This window comes from Cygnus atratus, chromosome 1 (assembly GCF_013377495.2).
Source record: "Cygnus atratus isolate AKBS03 ecotype Queensland, Australia chromosome 1, CAtr_DNAZoo_HiC_assembly, whole genome shotgun sequence".
Classification (NCBI taxonomy): Eukaryota; Metazoa; Chordata; class Aves; order Anseriformes; family Anatidae; genus Cygnus; species Cygnus atratus.
This window is the reverse complement of record NC_066362.1, coordinates 89,649,594-89,671,593: the sequence shown is the minus strand read 5'-3', so window position 1 is coordinate 89,671,593 and position 22,000 is coordinate 89,649,594. Positions and strand designations below refer to the sequence as shown.

General features: G+C 45.5%; 1 protein-coding gene across 3 annotated transcripts in view; it reads left to right on the top strand.

The window, feature by feature from the left end:
• The first annotated feature begins 1,404 nt into the window (after positions 1 to 1,404).
• PHLDB2 (pleckstrin homology like domain family B member 2) overlaps positions 1,405 to 22,000 on the top strand; it is a 113,176-nt gene continuing 92,580 nt past the window's right edge. For 2 of the 3 annotated variants that reach the window (XM_050708330.1, XM_050708327.1), the window contains exon 1: positions 1,498 to 1,656. The gene's annotated coding sequence lies outside the window, so the exon portion shown is untranslated. Of the gene's footprint in view, positions 1,657 to 22,000 lie in introns of all 3 variants that reach the window. The other variant, XM_050708326.1, reaches the window with a different exon arrangement.

The following is a 22,000-nucleotide window of genomic DNA, read 5'->3' as shown; positions in this document are numbered from 1 at the left end:
CCTGTTCCCAGGATCTTGCTTTGGGTCTCCATGGTTTTAGTAGTATTCACAGACCTAAGATAATCCTGGAAGTGACAGCTGAGATTCTCTTTGTGGGTGTCTCAAGCCTTGCCAGAAAATCATGAAAAGGTATGAAAGTGGCAAACTGAAATCACATTGTCATCTTTAGGAGAAAAAAATGATTTCCTTCTAATATTCTGAAAATTATGATGGTGATCATTATACCTGCCCAGATCAAAGGTGTTGCACTGCTTTCATTAATGCTTGACAAATGTTCCTGCCATGGTACCAAGGACTGCAAAGATGTAGATCTACATAGACTCTAGGGTAAGCAGACTGAAACCGAACCCATGTATGAATATGAAAATGACTTCTGCTAAGTGCGGTGGGTGCATGTGCTACCTCGCTTTTCCTGCAGGTGCAAGTGAGACACACCTCCCTGGGGAATGCTGACCCTGAGGTCAAAGCTAGGCTCAAGCATATGCTCCAAGATACCATCTTTAAGACTTCAGTGTGCCACACCTTACTCTTTTCTTGAAGAATCCTACATGTGGTAAGACAGGAGAGAGAGCAAATGGGTAGTGTCTTATGCTAGGAACCTCAAGTCCATACCCAGACTTCTTTTGTTCCTGTCTTGCTGGATTCTCATCAGTGAGGACATGTCTGCTCTGCCCAGTGATTCTCATTATTAATGCTGGTGCTATTGTTTTCCTAGCTCAGAGGTAGCTGGCGCATGTAGTTGTATTCCCCAAGAGAACTTAATTAGATTAGGTATGGCTTTCTGGCTCCAGGTTGAGACAGTGTTCAGACTGACTTTTTTTTTTTTTTTTCAGAGCTGATGGGTCTAGGACTAGTGCAGAAAGCTGCCTTTTAGTTTCAAAAGCACTTAACCACCCTACTAAATTGTTAGCATTGGCAAAATGCCACCAAATAGAACATAGTCCAGGTCCAGCGGGGTGATAGAGGTGTTCTTGCTTTCTTTTTCTGTCCTTTTGAATAACAACCAAGATGACCACCTAAGATTCAAAGCTTTTGCCATCCTGATCAGGTGACAGCAGGAAATATTAGAACTGAATTTGAGGGAAATATGTACTTTTTTTGTGATCTTCTCTTTTGTTGGCACTGCATTCAGTGTACAAAGGTGTTTGTGAAGTAAAGGAAAAGGAGAATGCAGAAAATGCCAAGAATTCTCACATCGTGTTTTCTTTCTGTTAAGTGCCTAAGAGTGAGAAGCTCATAGCAGCATTTCCAGACATGTATTCAGAATATAATTACTCCAAGATGCATTTCGTGCTTGTTTTGCTATTTGGCGAGGGAGTATCCTTCCCTGGAGACATTTTTGGAGTCCTGTTATCATCCTGCCCGATGAGTGGACTTGCTGGTGTTTGTAAAACTCCATTTGTTGTCTTATCTGTTGGCTGTTCTGTTTCAACACACCTTTAGCTGACCCGTGCCTGGAGTGTTCTTAAACATTGCAGACATACTAAGTGTAACAGTCTTCCTTTGAAACAGAACTGCAGCACTTAAACTTAGCAGCATGGCAAAAGGAGTAGTAGTAGATGCATGTGGTGCTGTTCAGAACACCTAAACCAGTCCGGAGAGCCCTGGCAATGACACAGTGTGGAACCGTGGCAGCTTGATGCTCCAGTGGGATAGGTAAGTTAGGATCTACCTGCTGAATGGGCTTCTTATGGGGGGTGGGAGGGTGGTATTAGAGATTTAGGGGTATTGTAGGTTACAGAAGGAGCACTTGGAAAGGATTTGAAATCAAGCCACTGCATTGCATTTGCTTTGCTGGAGGAGAAGGTCACTAGAGACAGTTAATAAAGCTCTAGCTGCTGAGCTCACCAAACATTCTTCCAGTTCAATGGCCTATGCAGAATGATATGTTTAGTCAATGTTTAATTCCTAAGCAACAAATGGTGACTGTCATACTGGAAGGCACTTGCGATGTTGACTGAAGCAGTGGAGGCCAAGGATTAAAAAGGTCATGTGGGGAGATCCCTTCTGCAGCCTCAAAGCTTTCTCCTCCAGGTCAGGTCCCTTCACAGCAGGAGGAACACATGCTGCTTTCCAGTAAGAAAACAAGCCAATACATCTAGTACTGAAAATTGATTGGGGCTGTTTATGGCAATAAACTAGGTAGTTAAAATCTTTCCCTCTTTTGCTGTTGCTTTGGCCTGCAGGAGGGGCAGACTGTGGGCCCTCAGTGTGAGGGGAAAGGTGCAGCAACAGTCAAGGAGCCTGAGGACCCACCTGTACAGCCAGGGTTTGGCAAAGAGATCCATAGAGAGCTGCCTACAGAGCCAGGGAGACCTGGGTCACTGTTGGGATACCAGGTAGAAAACGTAAGAAGCTTTCCTGTTGCATGAGTCGGGAATGAGAAGAGCCCTCTCCTCCCAGCTGAGAGCCTCTAAGCCTGCCTTGCTGTTTTCCAAACTCTGCCTGCACTGAAGCTGGTACCTACCTGTCATCTTAGCAAACAACTTGCTCTTAAAAAGCCATAACCCTTGTGTCCAGCACAGATTTTAAGGCAGGTGAGGTGCTTCCTACTGCGGATAATTCTAGGTTACTGCCATGCCTGCTGGAGTTTTTCTTACATGTGGCAACTGGCTACAGAAGGAGGGCAGGCATGGCCAGGTCTGCAGGCTCTGAGCAGTGGCTAACTAAGGCTGTTTATCCCAAGTCTGGCCTGTGTTTGTCTGCAGCAGGTTGTTCCAAGGACTGTTAGCTCAGGCTCTGTGGGGGTGACGCCCCTTCCTCCTATGAAACCAGCTCAAAGCATGGTCCAGGCCTATAGGACTGGCTTGGCTGTTCTTACATGTGTGTCAAAGGGAATCTGTGTGGGGATTCTCTGTGCATAGATGCTAGGAGGATCAAGCTGATTTGTCCTTTATTTTCCACACTTCATACATTGACATGTAAAATAGCAAAGGCTGTGCCTTTCTAGTACTGTCTGGGAAAGTACAACTGGGACGTCGAAATAAAAAGAGCAAGTGCCTTTAAAACCACCGCACTTCCCAGCTTGTTATTCAGTATTTGGGTCTGCTACATCTTGAAGGCAGATAAAGCTATTTCCAGTTTTTTTGGTAGAATGTTAGTGAGCCTGGGCATGTGTAACACAGACCAGAGCTCTGCTTCAGTTTTAGGAGATTAAGGCGAGACTGAGGAGATCATCTTTGATCTACCAATATCTCAGCTGTTTCTCTCTGAAGAGAGGGCAAGGCAGCATGCTAATGGCAGGGCTGACTTGTAGGCAGGGCACATGATTGCTTGCATCCCAAATGCTGATTCAAATGCTGATTTAGTGGGGAGCCAGGAATACATTTTAATCTATGCAATTTCTACCTGCAGAATAGGTTGAGTACTAAATTACTGATCTGCGAGGGTTTCAGTCATGGTGGTTTTTTTTGTTTTGCTTGTTTGTTTTTGCTGATGTGCGCTCTTGTGAGCACCTAGGGCAGCTTTGTGAAAGTCATCATATGTGCAGTCTTTGCTTTATTATTTTTTTTAAATTTCATGCTGTTTACCTTCAGAATGAGGAATATAAAGTGGCATGTCCTATGAGCCAGCATTACTTTGTTTAGCGTATCAGCAGGACTGAGCTGTTCCAGCAGCCAGGGTGCACATTCCAAAGCAATTAGAACAGCTTCATGAGTAAATACTGCTCAGTGGTTGATAAAAATGCCTTTCAGATGTCTTCGTAAAACAGATTCAGGTGACCAGCAAAGAACTACCCTTTAATCTTTGCAGTTGAATGTGAAAGTACTTATTTTGATTTTTAACACTTTTTTTTTTTTACTTCAAAATTGCTGTGAATTGTAAGTAGCTGCTAATTTGACGTGTTAAAATAGCCTGCAACAGAGTCTTTTGAGAAAGAAAAGGTGATGATCAGATTCCCCACCCCATCTGCTTCCCCAGAGTTCCTGCCCTCTCAGAGCATAACTACACATGCAACTCATTTGATGCTTGGCACAACTGGGAGGATGAAAATTTCTAGGGAGGAGGAACAAGTCGGGGGGATGGAAACCATAAAAGGAGGATTTCCTCTGCCTATAAACTGGCATGTACGTTACTGCAACTCATCTAGTAAGCTCAGCACACTAAAGCATGCTAGTCTCCTGCTCAGAAGGAGCAAGCTCCAGCCCTGCTTCCCAAACTTCTTGGGCAAGCAAACACCTTCAGTCCTCAGCTTTTCCTAGGGTTATCCCTTTTCATAGAGCTTTGAATTCCCAACCCCACAACTGTGGTGTAGTCTCTAGGCACCACCACAGTTCCACCAGTTCTTGTATTCCCCTGACTATGAGAACCCCAACCCAAAGAACCCTTTGTGTGCAAACTTAGAGTTGCCAATTATGTACTCCAAGCTCAAAAGTAAAGATTTTCTTCCAGAAACATGCTTTCAGAAATTACACAACTGTGCTATTTTTTTTCCCTTTTTGTCTCCCTTGTTTCCCTGTTTTTCTTACCTATCCTCAATACTTTTTGGCTAGTGTTACTACTTTCTTTGGATTGATTTGTTTCTCCATGCAGCTGCTTTGTGGTGGATGGGTAGAAGACTATCTATGCTTTTTTCTTTTTTTAAAGCAGTTCTGTTTCTGGACAATTGTACTGTAATTAGCTGTACAAGAAGGAAGTCTACACAGGGCACCCACTGGGAATTCCAAATGTTGAAGATGGAGGAAGTAAGTGAAGAGCAGAGCACTGGTTCTGTAAGTGAGGCTGAGGGCTGAATTTAGAGAGCAATAGAAAGCAGAGATGGGCCTAGAGAAAAGCCAGCTGAAATTCAGCCTGGACTCTGCATTCAGCCAAAGCCCAAATCTGCTTGCTTTGACTGGGTAACTTAAGACGCGCACTTGGACAGTGTTCTTCAGGCCCTTGCCAAGCACAAAGAGCATTAACCTGCCTGAATATGAGGAAGAAGTCAGGCTCATCAATCTACAACCCAAGCCTGTCATATAAGCACACCCTTAACTTTAAGCATGTGTGTAGCCCTAGACTCATACAGTATTTGAAAATGTGTCCTCAGTCTTGTGCTTCATCCCAATGAAGAGAACAGTTTATAGCAAATGTTTTAGGCATAAAGTTTCCTTTTGTTCTGTACTGAGGTATCCAAGCAGACAGACATGAAATATACACAGACCTATTTAATTTCATTCGCTTCAGCTAGCAGAAATAGGACTAGCACTGGTGTTTTGTTTTTCTTGTTCTGTTCTGATGTGGTTTTCCTTGGGGGGGATTGTATGTGATGTGGTAGTGTGAGTAATGTGAGCCAAAGAATTGGACTCGTAAGTTTTCTGTGGATATCCAGTAGGACTGCTGGTGCCACATACCTGGTGAGGTTCCTGATGCAACTGACTATAGGAAGGTATTTCTACTGCCTCTTGCCCAAATGCTTTCCATGCCCCACTTCCTCTTTAAGCCTGCTTCCAGTGCATCACCTCATGATTGTACCTGCTGGAGCCTAGTTCTGCTGGAGACCTTGGCCACCTCTGTCCTGGACCCTCAAACTTGACATGATATCAGGATTAGTGTGTTTGTTTCAGGAATACTGTAGCCAGCAGGAGCAGGGAGGTGATCGTTCCCCTGTACTCTGCTGTAGTGAGGCCGCACCTCAAGTACTGTGTTCAGCTTTGGGCCCCTCACTACAACTCACTACAAGAAAGACATTGAGGCCCTGGAGTGTGTCCAGAGAGGGGCTATGAAGCTGGTGAAGGACCTGGACCACAAGTCCTATTGGGAGTGGCTGAGGGAACTGGGGTTGTTTAGTCTGGAGAAGAGGAGGCTCAGGGGAGACCTTATTGCTCTCTCCAGCTACCTGAAAGGAAGGTGTGGGGAGCTGGGGGTCAGCCTTTTCTCACAGGTAACTAGTGATAGGACTAGAGGGAATGGTCTCAAGTTGCACCAGGGGAGGTTCAGGTTGGAAATTAGGAGACGTTTCCTCCCAGAAAGAGCGGTCAGGCACTGGAATGGGTTGCCCAGGAAAGTAATACGGTCACTGTCCCTGGGAGTGTTTAAGGAAAGGTTGGATGTGGTGCTTAGGGACATGGTTTAGTGGGTGACATTGGTGGTAGGGGGATGGTTGGACCAGATGATCTTGGAGGTCTTTTCAACTTTAATCAATTAATCAGTCTATGATTTGCTGATATCCAGATATGTACAATCTACTTTTCCTGTCCTGGCTCCTGAGCTAGAGGTCTGTATATATAAACAAAATGTAGATAGATAATCTATAGATAGACTATTTATAGAATTCCGTGTGACCTTTTTAAATCTTGAATTATACTGAAGAGGGAGACAACTGTTGGTTATGTTAAGAGGCCTTGTTTATGGTATGACTGTCTTCCTCAGGTTGACTCAGAAAACAAATGCTTCCAGAATGAGTTGGCTGTGGCTGAACCTTTGACACCTTTGGGGGCTTCAGTTCTCAAGAAATGTCTTGGTGCAGGGGAGTCTAAACCTAAATGAAGGAAATAATTAGCTAAACTTTATTTCATTCTGAGCTGTGCTACATGAGAGGCAAAGGTGTAAAAACTTCACCCAGCTGATTTGAGGAGTTTTAGGGGTCTTACAGGACCTTGCTCAGTTTTAAAACTGTGTGGTGAAAAAAACAGTAGGAAGCATCTATGGCTTTTAACTTAATTTCAGGCTCTGGCTAGAGGGTCCGTAGTATCTCCTTGCTTTGGTTGAAGGAGGGAGCTGCTCGGCCATGAGCCAGGTGGCAGGGGTGCAGCTGTCAGGCCTCCTCATGTAGCCCTGCTCTCTGCAGGTCACCAGGTTGGCCATGGGCCGGAGATCCACAGCCACTGTGGTTTTCCTGAGAGCCCATATTTCCTACAGGCCCGGCCAGTTTGGCACCCTGTGGCTCTCCTTGGCTGCAGGGTAAGGATGGAGCAGGCCAAGACGCATAGCTCCCAGAAGCAGGGATGGGGTCTCTAGGTGGTCTGTGTCTCTGTGGCCACTGGGACCTGGGGTGTCACACCATAGTCAGCTCAGAGGGAAGGTGTCTCCAGCACACAGGATGGGTCCTGGGAGTACTGTAGCCTGCGTTGGCTCTGGGAACTTATTTAGGGTTTTAAAATGTTGGATTGGTTGGATGGGGGGGGGATTTCTGTCCCTGTCTCTGCCTCCTAATCCTATGGTGACAAGAGAGCCAAAGTCTGCTGCCAAGTTAGCTCCAAGCCCTCCAGCTCCCAGAATGGGCATTCAGGCTCATAGCGGTGTTAAAATTATTACAGTAGTCTGCAAATTGAGGGCTGTGTTCTGGCAAAGTAAGACACCAAAATTCAGGGAGTATTCAGATAGAGGCCTTTCTCTGTTTTCACAGTTGTGACTACTAAAAAAAATCTCTCAGGCTTCTTCAATCTATTAGGTTTTTAGCCTCATCCAAAGCTCTTGCATTAGTACAACCAACAGGAGTCAAGCAAGTGGGACCATGTGACATGCACTATAATTTGCCTGTGGAGGAAGATACTTCCAAATTCCTCTTGCATTGACATATGCAAAATTCATGAGTTTGGACAAGAGTTCCCTCTTCAGCCTTATAATCATTTGAAGTCTGGATGGTCCTGCTGTGTCAATGTAGCCGACTAGTGCCTTGCTGTGGGCCACAAACTTGGCTTCAGCGACAACACTGTATGATGAAGTCCCCGGTTTTGGGTGTTTGAACCCTGTAACCCAGGATAAATCTGACCTATGCCCCGTTGTCTTGTGTGCTGTGTGGCAAAAGGGTATGTCCTTCTCACTTCTAAGCTTGTTGGTTTTCCTCTATGCTAAATTTTCTTAATTATTTCCTGGGAAAGGTAAAGAGAATCCTTTAAAGCTGTTGTTTCTTTCACCTTCCACCAGTCCAGGCAAGTGGACTGAGTACTGCTAATATGACAATGCTGGAATGGATTAGCTAGCACATTAACAGCTTCAGTTGCTAATCTCCTGTAGAACATGTTTTTTTTTTTTTGGATGTGAAAAACTCCTTTTCCCTAATGACCTTCAGCTGCTTGTTCTGCATGGATACAAGGTATTTCCTCAATATCTGTGTGAGACTGGCAAGCAGTGTGCTAAGATAACTGAAATAGTATGGTGCTTCCACAGAAATTAGCAACCAGCTGAGAAACAGTTGTGTTAAGGTGATCTTATGGGAGACTACCAGAGACGGTCATGCTATGAAACATTTTTTTGACCGTATTTTCACTTCTCAGGGAAACCAAGAAAAGCTTCTCAGTCACAGGATGCCCAGGATGCCTAGTGACTTCTCCAAATTCCTTACTAAATTAGAAAAAAAAATAATATTTTTGAGTTTCTGCTTTCCCTTCCACCTTGTTGAGAAACTTGTGCCTTCTCCACCCCCTTGAATGATGATTTGATCATATATTCATAGTCTCCTTGGTGGTTTTCTTGCACTTGCTGTATGTGATGCTAAGTAACTCTGGTGTATGCATACTTCTACTAGAACAGTAGGCAGCTGCTTGCTTTTCCCATGTCCCAGATGCCTGTGGTTTTAATGCACATTTATAATGGGGATTTTGATCTCTGGGTTCCCATGAAACAGGTGCATGCTTTTCAGACATAGCAAGTCATGAGGTATAGACAGTGCTGGAGGACAAGAGGTAATGTATTTGTGGTTAAAAGGCCTAGAGGAAGATCGAGTCAGAGTTCCTTTGTAGGAAATCTTTGCCAAAGAAGTGTTTCACATGCAATCACAGAATATTCATTGGATCTTTTATCCCGCATGTGGCTAATAGTTGAGTTTTTGGAGAGACAGACTTCTCCAGCTACCTGTTCGCAAGGAAAGTTGTGGAGTTCAACAGTGATAGGCTAGAACTAAAAGCCTCAAGCAAACTTAGTATCTTATACAGCCTGGTGGCTTCCCTCTGATGCATACTTCATAACAGTGCTACGTGGCTTGCTTCTAATCTGGAGAACTTCTTTTCAGTATCTGTTGGCAAATCGCACCATTTTGATCAGGTGGAGCTTTAACACTGTTTTTAATATTGCTTTTCATTGTTGCTCTCAGCCCTGGTCTCCAACTGCCTCACCACTTCATCTCCTTTAAGCTCACTTGTGTTCTAAAATATTTTTTGGAAGTTAAGTATTCAGGGAGAAGTAACAAAAAGAAGGCCTTGCAGCATCCTCTGATGTTTAACAAAAGGTTAACAAATCCTAAAAATAGCTCCTCAAAGCTGTGGGCAACTTTAGGATTTCAGGCCAGGTTTGCATTTTTCAAATTCTTGCTTTACCTTATTTGGCCATGCAAAATGGGATCCAGAGGTCCCTGGGGACCCAACTGTACAGCAATGGGGCTTTGTTAAGATGAAGGTATGTGCCTTTTTACTTCAGAGACACATTGCTAAATATGGGTTTTGTTAATAACGAATGAGGCTGCTTTCTGGCAGAGTTACAGCTCCCCGACGTCCCTCGAGTTAAAAAGGCAAACTCACAGCAGCACTTCAGCATCAAGCTCGGTACCTTTGACAGAGACTGAATTAAAAGCTGTGGGGTACTGGAGGGATATGCTAACACTGACAGTGATGAAATGTGCTTTGATTTCAGTGAGAAAAAGTTTGGGTACATAATATCTCGGCTTACATATAATAAAGACTTAAAATTAAACTAAGCAGGCCAGAGGATTAGAGATGGGTATTTCTGTGAGCTGAGACCGTATGTTGTTGTCTTCCTTTTTTGTTATATTTTCCTTTTTTAGTCCTTTTCTGTGAACAACTATCCTCAATCTGAAAAATACAAGTAGGCAATACGAGGTAGCCAAATAATACGCATAGCTTTAGGGAATAAATATTGACTTAGGATCTGATATTGGTTGAGTGTTACAATTGGGGTGTGCCTTATAAAATGTAACTGACAAACGGAGAAGTATCAGGCTACAAAACCTCTGCAAGCTCACCTTTTATTTCCGTATTTACAAGAGTTGTGACTAAAATACTGCCCCTCAGTGCTGTAAGCTTGAAAACTGGCACTTACTAGGGCTGAGGTGGAGAGCTTGACAGGGACAGTAATGAAAAAGCAGAGACTTATACAAGGATGTTGTATAAAACATTAATTGTATAACCACAAAATTAGGGTTTCTTTGTTTAAAATGCTGTATTTGCTCTGATGTGACAGTACAAGCTAGATCCCCGTGCTAGTTAACAGAGATTGAGCTCGTCAGAAACTATTACAGGCCCAACTCCTAATAGATGTGTTACTCAGGCTCTCTGCTCACAAAGGAAATTCTGTTGTTTTCTCTAAATTCTTCTATTGAACATGACTTCAGGTGAAACATCAAGGAAAGGCTGAGACAGCAGGTCCCAGTGAGATGTTGATTAGGAACACATCACATCTTGAGCTCAGTTGCCTCACAAGCTTTTGCACTTGTGAATAGTCAAATGCTTTTCAGATATGTTGAAAAGTTAAGTCGGCCCCAAGAGCTTGCAGGCATGCTGATGACACGGTGCGTGTAGATGCAGCTGCATCATGAGTAGAAGCAGATGGGGATCAATTACACAATGGCTGCAGCCCTGTCTCAATATCTGTTCTTCAGAAAGTCACGTGGAAATTACCAGTCCTCACGTGCTTAAATATTACCACCTGGACTGTACAAATGTTTCAAGTAGAGGTGGCTGAAATTTTCTTGTGAGAAGAGTCTCACCAGAAAAGGATTTTACTGAAAAATAAGCTTCACACGAAAATGGAAAACTCATCCCAGACAGTTATCATCCTGGAAAGTTATTTTGGGGTTTTCTGTCTCTGTACAAAATATTTTCCATGAAAAGAGGAGAAGATTTTGAAAGTTAAGGAGTTTTGCCTTCAGACTTCCTGTGAATATTTGTACTTTGTGGTGGGATGGAGGATGAGGATGTTGGTTCCCAGAAGCATTGTGTGGATTCAAGTCTTGACAGCGCTTTGAACATGTGCAGTGTTACAAAACCTCTGTTATTTTTGATGTGAATGACGTTCTCAGTCATTTTTGAAATGTTTTGGAAGCCAGAGCAAAGATCTCAACAAAAAGCCATATGCTGGCATTCCTGCTGGAATGCACTTGTGTGTCCAAGGGCAACAACTTTACTGCCCACTGATCTTTTTGGTTTTCAGTGCCCAGCTTTGTACCTGAACAGTGTTGGTAGGAGTGAATGGTTTCAGCTGGAGCTGCAGATGTTTCAGGGCTGTCTCAAGTTATGCCCAGGGCTCTACAACAGGATTAGAGACTTTTTTTGTTCTGGAAGTTGTGCTGTAACTTGTCATCACAGCTGGTGCTGCTTTTACACTGCCTTTGCATGAGGATGAGCCATATTAGCAGAAGGTGACTGCTGAGGACTGATTTCCCTTGGCCCTATGACAGTTTTAACTTGGGATGTGTGATCTGCTCAGGAGCCTGCCCTAGACTGAGGCCCAGGGGTGTCTCAGAATGCTTGAGTGGAGGACTGAGAGCTGAATGTGATCCAAGTTCCCTCAAAACGGTGGCTTGTTTTGCTCTCTATAGCCAATACCCAAGACCAGGGTCTGTGACTATCTTCTGCATCACACCTAAAGACAAGCTAAAGGGTTTTGGTCAGCTGCATCTTCTCATGCAGTCTGAAACTGTCAACAGACTTCGTATCTATACAGAGGTGGTGATGCTGAAGGGTTATGGTGCTTCACAGGGCAAAGACCTGGGCAAAGCGTGCCACAGAAACGGAGCTGCTTCTGCACCCCCCATGGGCTTTTTAGCGAGCTTCATTAGCAGAGCTACCAGATTGCTGCAATACTCATGCTATCGCTGTGCATGCTGCTTCTGTTTTGTCTCCGAGCACCGCCCACGTCCTCAGCGCGTGGAGACCATTGGCAAGGCTTCCTTCCTCCGTGCCGGCGGCGGTGCCCACGTACCGAGGTAGGCTGGGACGAGGCTGGGATGCATGCCTGGCATGCCTGGCGCATAGCCACAAACCCACTCCCACCTCCCGCCCGCCTGGAGGAGGCACAGGCGGACCTGAGGGCCCTCGTGGCCTCTGATAAGTGAATTAGGGGCGATCTGAATGTCTGCGGGGTGGAATGTGTCTGACCTGTGCTGAGAAGCTGCCCTTGGCATGTTGCTTCATGGATGGGTGGCTTTAAGTGCAGAGCCCGAAGTTGCTGAATGACGTGTTGTCAGTGCTCCCTATAACACTGAGGCTGCTCTACTGCCTGTTGTATGACATTAATAAGCACAGCGCATCAAAGCTAGGTACACAAGTTCATCAGGAGCCGTGTAGCGCCCTCAAAGACAGTGTTTTGTGTGGGAAATTGCACTGCTGCTAATTACAAGGCAGTCATTGTTAATAACCTCTCTTACCCTTCCGGCTTCCTCTTTGGGAAGCTGGGCACAGCTCCATCTCCCCGAGGTGAGCGGAGACGATGTGCCTTGACTGGTGACAGCCTCATCAGCCCAAGCGTGGCATTCGAGGGGAATATCTGAGCTTGAACCAGAGGTTTGCTCTTCAGACAGTCCTAACTGCAAGCGGGACCCAGAGGAGCAGAGGGTCACGTGGAACTGCTGCCATCACAGGGGAGTCCTGAGGGATGAGAAGTAGACTGAGGGAACACAGGGGCTTGCCCACCATTAAAAAATAATAATTATAAAAATATCATGCAGTGGTGAGGTAGAACATGAGCTCCAAGCAGAATAGTTGTTGTGAAACAGCTCCATGGATAAACGTTGACTCTTGAATTAGGGATTTATTTTCCAGGAAACAAGAAGAAAGAAGGGAAGCATGCTTTTCCTTTGGAAACAATGGGGGATTTGGGCTATCAGATGGTAGCTGTACTGATGCAAGCACAATAGCCATCTGCCCTGAGTGTGCAGACAGCTGAAGATCAAAATCACAGCACTCCCTGCGAGCACCCGTACTCACTGTGTGAGGTGTGAGTAGCGGCTGTGGATAGGACAAGGCCCAGCAGCAGCCCCCTTTTCAAGTGGAAGGCTTTTCTGGTGCTGCTGCTAGAGATGCTTGGGAAAGTTTTGATGAAAATTTACCAAAATTCAAGTACTTGCTGTGAAACTGTGAGCCTTGGGAAAAAGAATTATTTGGCAAAAATCGTAGACGTTAATTTCCTCTACTTGACTTCAGCTGAAAGAAAAATCAGAATAGATGATTTTGAAATAAAACATTCCACCAAATCCATCATGTTTTGGGAGGGTATTGTTTCATCTGACTTGTTGAAGAGTATGTTTAAACCAAACTGAATTTGATATTTTAAGATGCATTTGAAAGAAAGTGTTTGAGACAATGTTTCCCTTTATTGAAATCAGCAGTTTGCTTCTAAGGGAGATGTTTTAATGCTCTTAACTTAAAATTGGGAGCTTTTCAGCCTTTCTTGTGAAGACTGAATTATTTTTAAATGTAATGTTTTCCAAGAACAGAAACTGATTCTTGGCTGACTTACCTACAATAAAGTTTTTAATCCAATATTGACCTAACTGCTAAAGAGCCTTCAGCACGCTAGTCTTTTAATTTTCGTTTAGGCTAACTTCTAAACCTCAGTTAGCATTCCCCTTTCTAGTCGCAGTGTTAAGCCAAGAGTTTACCACTGAATGTGGCAAGGAGGAGACATGAACAGCCTGGTGTCACCCAGTGCACCACAGCTTTGCTTCCCAGGAAGGAAAAATGTGAAGTGCGGGCAAGGTGTGCAGGCTCAAACCCCCCTGTCCACGTTGGTAATCCAAAAGAGGTGGACACAGGTGGCTCTCTGTCAGTACAGCATGACTGTAATGATGTTTGCCTGTCCTGGGCATCTCATCTGGTGCACACAGCTTACGTGTCTTAAGCCTGACTGATGTGAGCACAAAAGAGAGCAAGAAGGAAGGCGGTGGCTGTTGGTGCTGCCTCACTGAAATGCCACGCACAGGAGACCCTGCGGGACTGTGACTGCCTTTTCTCCTCTTCTGTGTAAAAAGGACATTCAGATCAGGTTGATAGCTAAATTATTACTATCACTACAAGGCACCTGTGTACATACCTAATGGCGTGGCTCATGCTGGGTACAGCTGTTGTTTCAGGCACATCATGCCTGTTTCGTGCATGTGTTTCGTGCTTTCACGATGTTTTCACATCATGTGTTTCGTGCACATCATGCTCCTGGAAGTGGCGGGAGCAGCATCCCTGATGGAGAGTCTTTTCCATCCCTGATGGAGAGTCTTTTCCAGTCTTTTCCAGAGCTGATCCTCAGGGGAACAATGCAAGCATCTGCTAAGGGTGTTGCTGGGGAGGAGGGATGACTGTGAACAGGGCTTTCCTGAGTAGCTTCCTGCACCATCAGGGAACATACTTACAAGTCATCACCTTAAGACACCTCTTTGCCTACTGGATACACCCATTCTCCTCTGAAGCAGAGGCAGGATAACAAGGATGCTGCTCTTTTATGCCATAGCGGTCTGTGAGGATACCAGGACTGGGTGGAAAACCACATGAGATGAAAAGATTCAAAAGTATGTATTCTGATGGGAAATGAAGAGTGAGTGAGCAAGTAGGGAGTGGGAAGGAGAAATTCCTGCCCCATGCATCCTGCTTCAAAAGAAGTTGTCAGAGGCCCCCTCCCCAACAGCTGGGCCACTGGCCTCCAGCAGCTGGAAAGTGATTATGGGCTGAGTGGTAAGCAAAACACAGGGCCTGGGAAAGGGCATATTCCTCACTGGGGCTGGAGAGCTATTTCCCTCCGTCTATTCTTGTCCTGCATAAAAATTCTGAACTGGCACCAGTCTGTAGCCAGTTGCAGCCAATGTTGCATATTTTATGTGTACCAGCCTTCTGTAAACATGACTTAGAGCTGCTTACATCTGAAATTTAGGTTTAACTTCAAAATGGGAAGGAGGGATTATAAGCTCAATGTAAAAGGAAATGTTTTAGTACTTATTTTCAAACATGTTTTGGCATTATAAACTGATGTAAATCAGGCAGATTCCTACATTGTACCTAGAAATAGGAAAGGCTGTATGGAGAAGAGACCAATGACAGTGAAATTTAAAAGGTAAGCTAGCAGCATAAAGAGGGTTAATCCAAGGGAAAAATAATATGATCTCCTAAGGAAGCAGGCTGTTTGATCAGGCCTGCTACGGGGTCTTTTCTGCCTGAAAAAATTTGCATCTGTTGTCCAACTTCAGTTAAGCATGATAGAGGGAGAAAGGTACTCAACAAAATGAAGTTCTGCTGAGGCTTGGGAAAGCAGACAGCCAACAGCGGGGTAGAGAAGGCATTGCTGTCCCTCAGGGAGAGCTCACAGGTGATTGCAATCCTCATAGGCACCAGGGAATCCAGGCAGGGAGAACCCTTGTGAATGCTGCTGCTGCTGCAGGAAAAGCTCCCTGGGAGCATGCTGTCCCTCCAGCAGGCTTTGTGAGCCCCTGCTGCCTCGGGAGCCACTTGTAGCATAACTAAGAAGTCTCTGTGTGGTAAGAGAGGAGCACAGGAGGTATTTGGTATGTTAGAGAGATGCTGTGGAGCTTTGTAAAAGCAAGCAGAAAGAAGCTATAGGATTGGGGGGGGGGGGGGGGGGAGAGATCTTAAAAGAAGCAATAAAAAGCAAATAATAAAAAAAAAACAATTCTAAAGCAAGTAGCTGCGTTAGCTGCATCTGTGTAGTCAGAGGCCATCATGATCCCTCCCTACCTCCTGTGTGCCCAGGGCTGGTGGCTCCATGCAGTTGCCACCATCTTGTCACCCTACTGAGCGGGGGGGAGAGAGGAAGCCAGTTATTTCTGCCTTGGGACAAGGCCCGTGCCTTTCTCTTCCAGCATACGTACAGAAAATACTCAGAGTGGGAAGTTGTAGCTGGTGTCATGGTCACACAGGGATGTGCAGTGCAGAACCCTCTTGGGTTTGAGAATGGAGATGCAAGGCTATGGTAGGCTGTGGCCATCGTGGTGGCAATTGCCATCATGTCCCCTCTGTGCAAGCCCAGAAGTATTACATACCTCAAATACTATGAGCTAAGGTGGCCCAGTTGTCTGAGCTGTGATCAGTGATGTGGGAGGGGAGGAAAATTGTGCCTCCAGCAACAAGTGTGAAGTCAAGAAGTGTAAATCCCTGCTCTGGGGATTGTTCCATCTGGGCATGCAGTGGTTATTAAATTGCAGAGAGCCTGCTGGACTGTCCACTGCTGGCTGTCCACAATTAGACACACCTGTCTGCGTCTTCAGAAAGAGTTTTTGTATAAACATTAAGTTAATGAATCTCATTGCTAGTTATGTGTCCCACGTTCTAGCGAAGAGGCTAGGCATAAAGCTACCTCTGTCTTGAAAAATCCTGTGAATGAGTGGAAATGGAAAGGAAGAAGATGGGGAAAAAAAGACAATACGCCTTTGACCAGGTTGCATTTCACAGGTGTGAGTATTAACACACTTTTGCAGGCTCTCCCTAGCACAGCTTTCCCAGTGCTAGCTGGTGGAGGAGCTTGCTGCACCAGTGCAGGAGAGGTGCAGTTCAGAGGTCCTTCCTATCTCCAAAAGCTCTCAAGGAGCTCCCTGCAGTGCTCGGTCCCAGAGCACACGTTTCAATTTGCCACGGGGATCGGATGTGTTTGCTTTCAGGTGCTATGCGTGGCTGGAGATTTTCAGTAGGAGGGCAAATGTTCATAAGGAGTGGAAAATAATTCATGTGGTGGTTTGTGTGGTGCGGGCTCAGTGTTGGCTGATGAGGCTGGCGTTGGTACTTCCCTGCTTGGGAAAGGTCAGCCATGAGGAAGAGGAAGAAACCTGCTTCAAAGCATCCCATAGCATCGAAAGTGTCCTACCCTGTGTGAGGCTGGGATGTGGCAGTGCTGGGACAGTGCTCAACAAGAGGGAAATGAGCATCCCACGCCACGGTGGCTGAGCTATGAAATAGCGTGAAGCCTGTTCTTTGGCAAGCTGAGCTTGCATATGCGTGATGATGGCCAAAAAAAAATAATAAAGGAATATTCTGCTGTGGCAGGAAATCCTGCTAAAGCAGCACTACGATGGAAATGGCAGTTTTGCTGCTGACAGTTTTCATTGTGGAAAAGCTGTGCTCTCTTAAAAAATCCTCATAAAGACCGAGTTACAGCTTTACGGATCATTTCGTATACTGGGGAAGTGGTGTGCTGGCCATATTATTTTATGGAGCAATATGTAGCAGTGTTAAATTTTAGCTTGAGCAAAATAGCAAGATTTATGAAATACTATGGTTTATAAAGGAAAAAATGACAGGGAATTGCACGAGGCAAGCTTTAAATCTATTTGAAGGCAATTGTAGTGTTCTAGAGGTTCTCGCTATGACGAGGGGCCTCTCTTGACTGGCAGCTCTAAGTGCATTGTGAAGGCAGAGCCCCATGTTTTACATGTGAACCATGGCCACGCCTGCTTTGGTCTTCCAAGTGAAAGATGCCCTGACCAGTGTTAATGAGGAGCAGTGCTACCAGGCTCAACAAGGAGCTGTTTCCCCAATACAGCGTTTGAGTGCAGAAGAAAACAATGCAACTGTGAGCCGTAAAACAGAATTGTGCTGCAAAAGGATTTAATTTAGCAGTTGTAGAAACCCAGACTTCAAAATTCTCTGAGATGGAGGAGGTGGGTTTTTCGTGTGTGTGTAACACTCATTTTAGGTCCAGGCTTCTCAGGTCTCTGGCTTCATCATGCTGTTGGATCCCCTTGGAAATGAATGGGGGATGAAACTGAACGTGTGCAGACCATGCTGATCGCCAGCACTACCAGCTGATGTTTTCCAAGTTAAGCTGTACTGTGTTTCTGTATTCACCTAACAGCCCTCGGGCAGGGGAAAAGAGCTTTTGTTACACGTCGCAGCAAGTCAAACCTCTCTTGTCCTCTTGGAGAACATCTCTGGGCTTGTTCTTTGAGGCAAGGGGGAAGGCTGAGCAATGGCTAACCTGATTTGCTCTGGGGACAGCTTGGGTCACGTTAGGGGATCGGGTTTTGGAAGGGAGGCCAAAAAGTGGCCGCATCTTCAGAGATGACAGGAGGCACTTGTCACTGCCACCTCCCCTTGGTAAACCCATGCCAGCTGAAGGTGTTTTGACACACGTTTTCTGTCCATGCTCTATTAAGGGAATTCTTTTGACTCTTTCTTTACAACAGCAGGATAGGATAGTGTGGTGTCCATTCCTGAGGTCCTATCTGGTCCCTATTCAAACGAGGAGGGGGGCACCTTAATCTGTGGTGATGCATTGTCTTGACCAGCGTTTTCTTCAGCCTTTCTTCAACCCCGTGCTTCCAATTCCTGGACCTGGACACCTTTTCTCTGCTCTAGCTGCTAGCTGACATAAGTTAAAGAGCAAGTTTTTTCAGGCACGGGCTGTGTTTACCTGCCTGTTTATCTGGCATCAGTGGGCCTCCAGTCTTGACTGGAGCTTCAAGCATAAGCCATGCCTATTGTCAGAACAGATTATTCAGAGCAGAGCGATCTGAAGTCATTTGCTTATGAAAGGCTCCTCAGAGCAGGAGGGCTTGCCGTGGCCCAGAAATGTTGGCATGGAAATCGATTACGTGGAAGGAGTTACGTGGCAGACGGAGAGCTCTTCCCGGTGCAGGCAGCACGCGGCGTCCTGGAGATGGAGCCTGTTATGCGAAATACACATGCAGCCCTCCTGAAGGGAGCAAAAACTCGGGGGCCGAAGGAGCCAGTGTGCAAGGAAAAGGGGAGATGGCACTGGAGGGTGTGATGTGAGAGGAAAGGAACAGTAACTGCAGCGGAGAGGGTGAGATAGAGGGGCTCAGGATACCGGGCACGAGGAGGAGTGATTCCCTTCCAAGCACTGAAGAATATGCAGCTGCTTGAAATGGGCCACAAGCCCTTTTCCTCTTCCATTTCTCTGCTCTGCTGCGTGCCTCTGAGGAATGTGCCTGCCAAATCCGCTCTCAGGGCTGGCGGGGAGAAGCCCTGCCTAATTATTCATATCTGCCGTGTTTCCAAGCGCTTTGCTGCTGTTTCTGCTGCAGCCTGGCAGCAGCTGAGGATATGCCATCTCCTGAAGGGTGACCCAGGCCTTGAAATCAGTAGTTACGCTCCCCATCAAAACTGTGGGACTTGTTGAGGTCCCCAGGTGTTCCACCCCGTGCTGCCCTCGGAGCTGCTGAGGATGGCCACCTGGGCAGGCACGCTGCCGGGGGCCCTCAGTGGAAGTTTTCGTAAAATAGAATTTGGGATTTCCCTAAATATTTCTTTTAGTGGAAAATTTGTGCTTAGAAAAAAACACAAAAACCACGGGGCTGAAGGTCTTAATGGGGACTTCGTTAAAACTTAATCTGAAATAGTAAAGCTGCCTCAAAAGCTGCGTGCCGGAGAATAGCTCTGTGGAAGATCAAAGCCACTCCTCTGGTGCACTCTAACCAGTACAGCAAGGGAATTTCCTAGCAATATGCAATTATGAACGTGCAATGTGTTAAATACCTACAAAATTATGCTCAGCTCAGAGCAACAAAACTGTCTTCATGTGATGTGACCAGTTTCAAAAATAGGGAACAAGTGAACCAAGCAGCAAGGGGTAGATGGGTGCATCCAGTGTCCACATCTCCAGCAGTGTCAGCTATCCAGTTCTTGAGACTGCAGCAAAGAAATCCCCCAAACTGATCTGTGAGATGGTGTGATAGCTGTATATGCAGTGAAGAGAGCAAGTTTCTTTCCTAATCCACGTGGTGATCATTTTAAACCATGAAGCATGAAATGTGATTACCCTTGTCCAGTGTTTGAATTAGGGGACTGTGAGGAAAGGCTCAGCGATCTGACTTGTGTGAGGGAGGGGACAACAGGCACCAAGCCTGGGAGCTGCTTCTGCATGTCTCTGTGAAGCAGGGGAGACGTAGCTCTGTCACTTATGAGCTGGAATTTTAGTATGATGAAATAAAAGTGTGAAAATTCTGCCAGGAAGAGTGTCGTGTGGGTCTTAGGTATGGACGAGAGCTGCTATGGGGGACAAATGAGTGACATCCTGGTCTTTCCCCACAAACTGGTAACCAGTTCTTGGGGGGACGGGAAAAAAGCCACTTGGAAATGAACATTTAGGCAGCGCCAGGCTCTGTACGGAGAGTGGAGACTGCCCCCATCCCGCCTGTCCTACAGCAGAGATGGGGAAGCCTTATGGCATTGCTTTGAACTGACAAAGAGGTGTCAACTTTGCCCCAAAGAAGTAGTAGTTTACCAGGTCCTAATGCCTCTGTATTTTACTACATGTCCACCTGAAACTGCTACAGGCGTGTCTACAGAGGCATAGAAAATAGTATTGGCGGGGGCTTCGGTTTGCAAAGCCCTCGCTGGGAGCACCGTCCCCTGCCCTGCCCCGAAAGGTTTCTAGCGGCAATCAGTGGAAAATCCGGCGTGCTTTGCTGTTGCTCTGACGCTGGTATTTTTCGTGGTAGGAGGCAGGCAAATTCACTTTGCAGTCAGATAACCTTTCTTTTGAGCCTGTGCTGCCATTTGCACTGTTAGCTTCACACAGAAGCCATGGTATTCACCAAATTGTGTGCCTTTCAAGTTAAAGCGTGTACATAGGAACAGCTTAAAGCTAGTGGTTCTTGTCATTGAAATACAAATTGGAAATTTACTGTTGCTTCTTCACTTGCATTTGCTTTCTAGACCGTTTCCATGGTTATCTAACCAGTTATGGTGGCTCTCTACACTGAGAAGAATTGTTGTCTGGCTCTGGAAGCAGCTGAGTTAAATGTTTTGGTTTTAACAGTGTGTTTTCATCTTAGTGTACTGGCATCCTACCATCGCCTTTAGAGAGACAAATCGCATAAACACAGACATTCACAGCTCTGTTTGCTGTAACTGACTGCTTGCAAGTGCTTGACTCTGCTTGCAATTGCTTGGGCTTGAACATGTAATTATATTCAGGAGATATCAGAGGTCAGTATCAAGGAAATATGCCCATTTGGCCAGCTAAGCCTGGAAGCCAGATTTAAAGAAATCGACACAGTAAAAAGAAAAAAAAAAAAAAAGGTACATCTCAACTTTAGTCTGGTGGATTGCTGTTATGCCATGGGTTTATCTGAGGATGGAATGGTGTTCTCCGCCCATCTATAAAATGCTGTATAATACGTTAAAATAGATGCTTCTCATTAGTATTATTCTTTCCCAAAGACTTGCTCCCGGCCTTTAAAAACAAATGTATTTTTCCTCTTTTCACTATTCACCTTGCACAAGCTATCGTGTAGGTTATTGGCAAGCTGCCTACAAAGAGGTTCCGTTCTGGTTGTGTATCATCCTTTCCTATCACGTTCCTAGGGCGTTATTATATTTACAAGGGTTGTATGATGAGTCTGTGCACTGAGATGTTCTCGAGCTTCTTTCCCAGTCTGCTGCCTCCTTGAGGAACATCTGGAGGGGTTCTGGAGAGCTGTCATCACATTGGGTGAGTCTCGCTGCTGGGGTTTCCATGCACGAGCTGAAGCGGGCTTTGAGCCTCCAGCCTGCCTCCTCGGGCCAATCCGGCCATGTTGCTGCCCAAAAGGAAAAAGCCGTGGAGGAAAATGGGGGTGGCTTCAGGCTGGAAGCCAGGAGAGATGCCCCTGTTGCTGAGCGCAGACTTGTGTGTTTGTCCTGCTGTGAATTTGGCTGGCGCTCTGTGGTGTGCTTAATGACCCCTCCTCATTCAGCACTGACAGCTTTTTTTGTCCATGCCGTGTCCTAGGTTTGCACTGACAGCACGTAACCAAAAGGCTGTGAATCCCACTCTGGTTAGGCATTATTTAAGGGGTCCATTATTTATTATCAAGTAAGCAAGTACAGATAGGAATGACATAGTTTGAGCTATGAATCACGTCTGACTCAAGTTAAAGGTTAAAACTCCAATTCAACTTTCATCTGTATCAAATGCTGTTCTGCTGCTGTCACTAATACAGGCGAACAACAACAAAAAAAGCTGTTAGTACAAGAAATCTTCTAATGTAAAGTATTCATCTTATCTTGTTTCAGACTAGGTATTTCAAGTGTGTCTTTGCTTGCATTTAACAGTTGTCAAAACAGTTGAATGTGGCAGAGGGCTTGTTTCTCATCAGCAAACTTCGCAGCCTGTCTGACTTCAGATA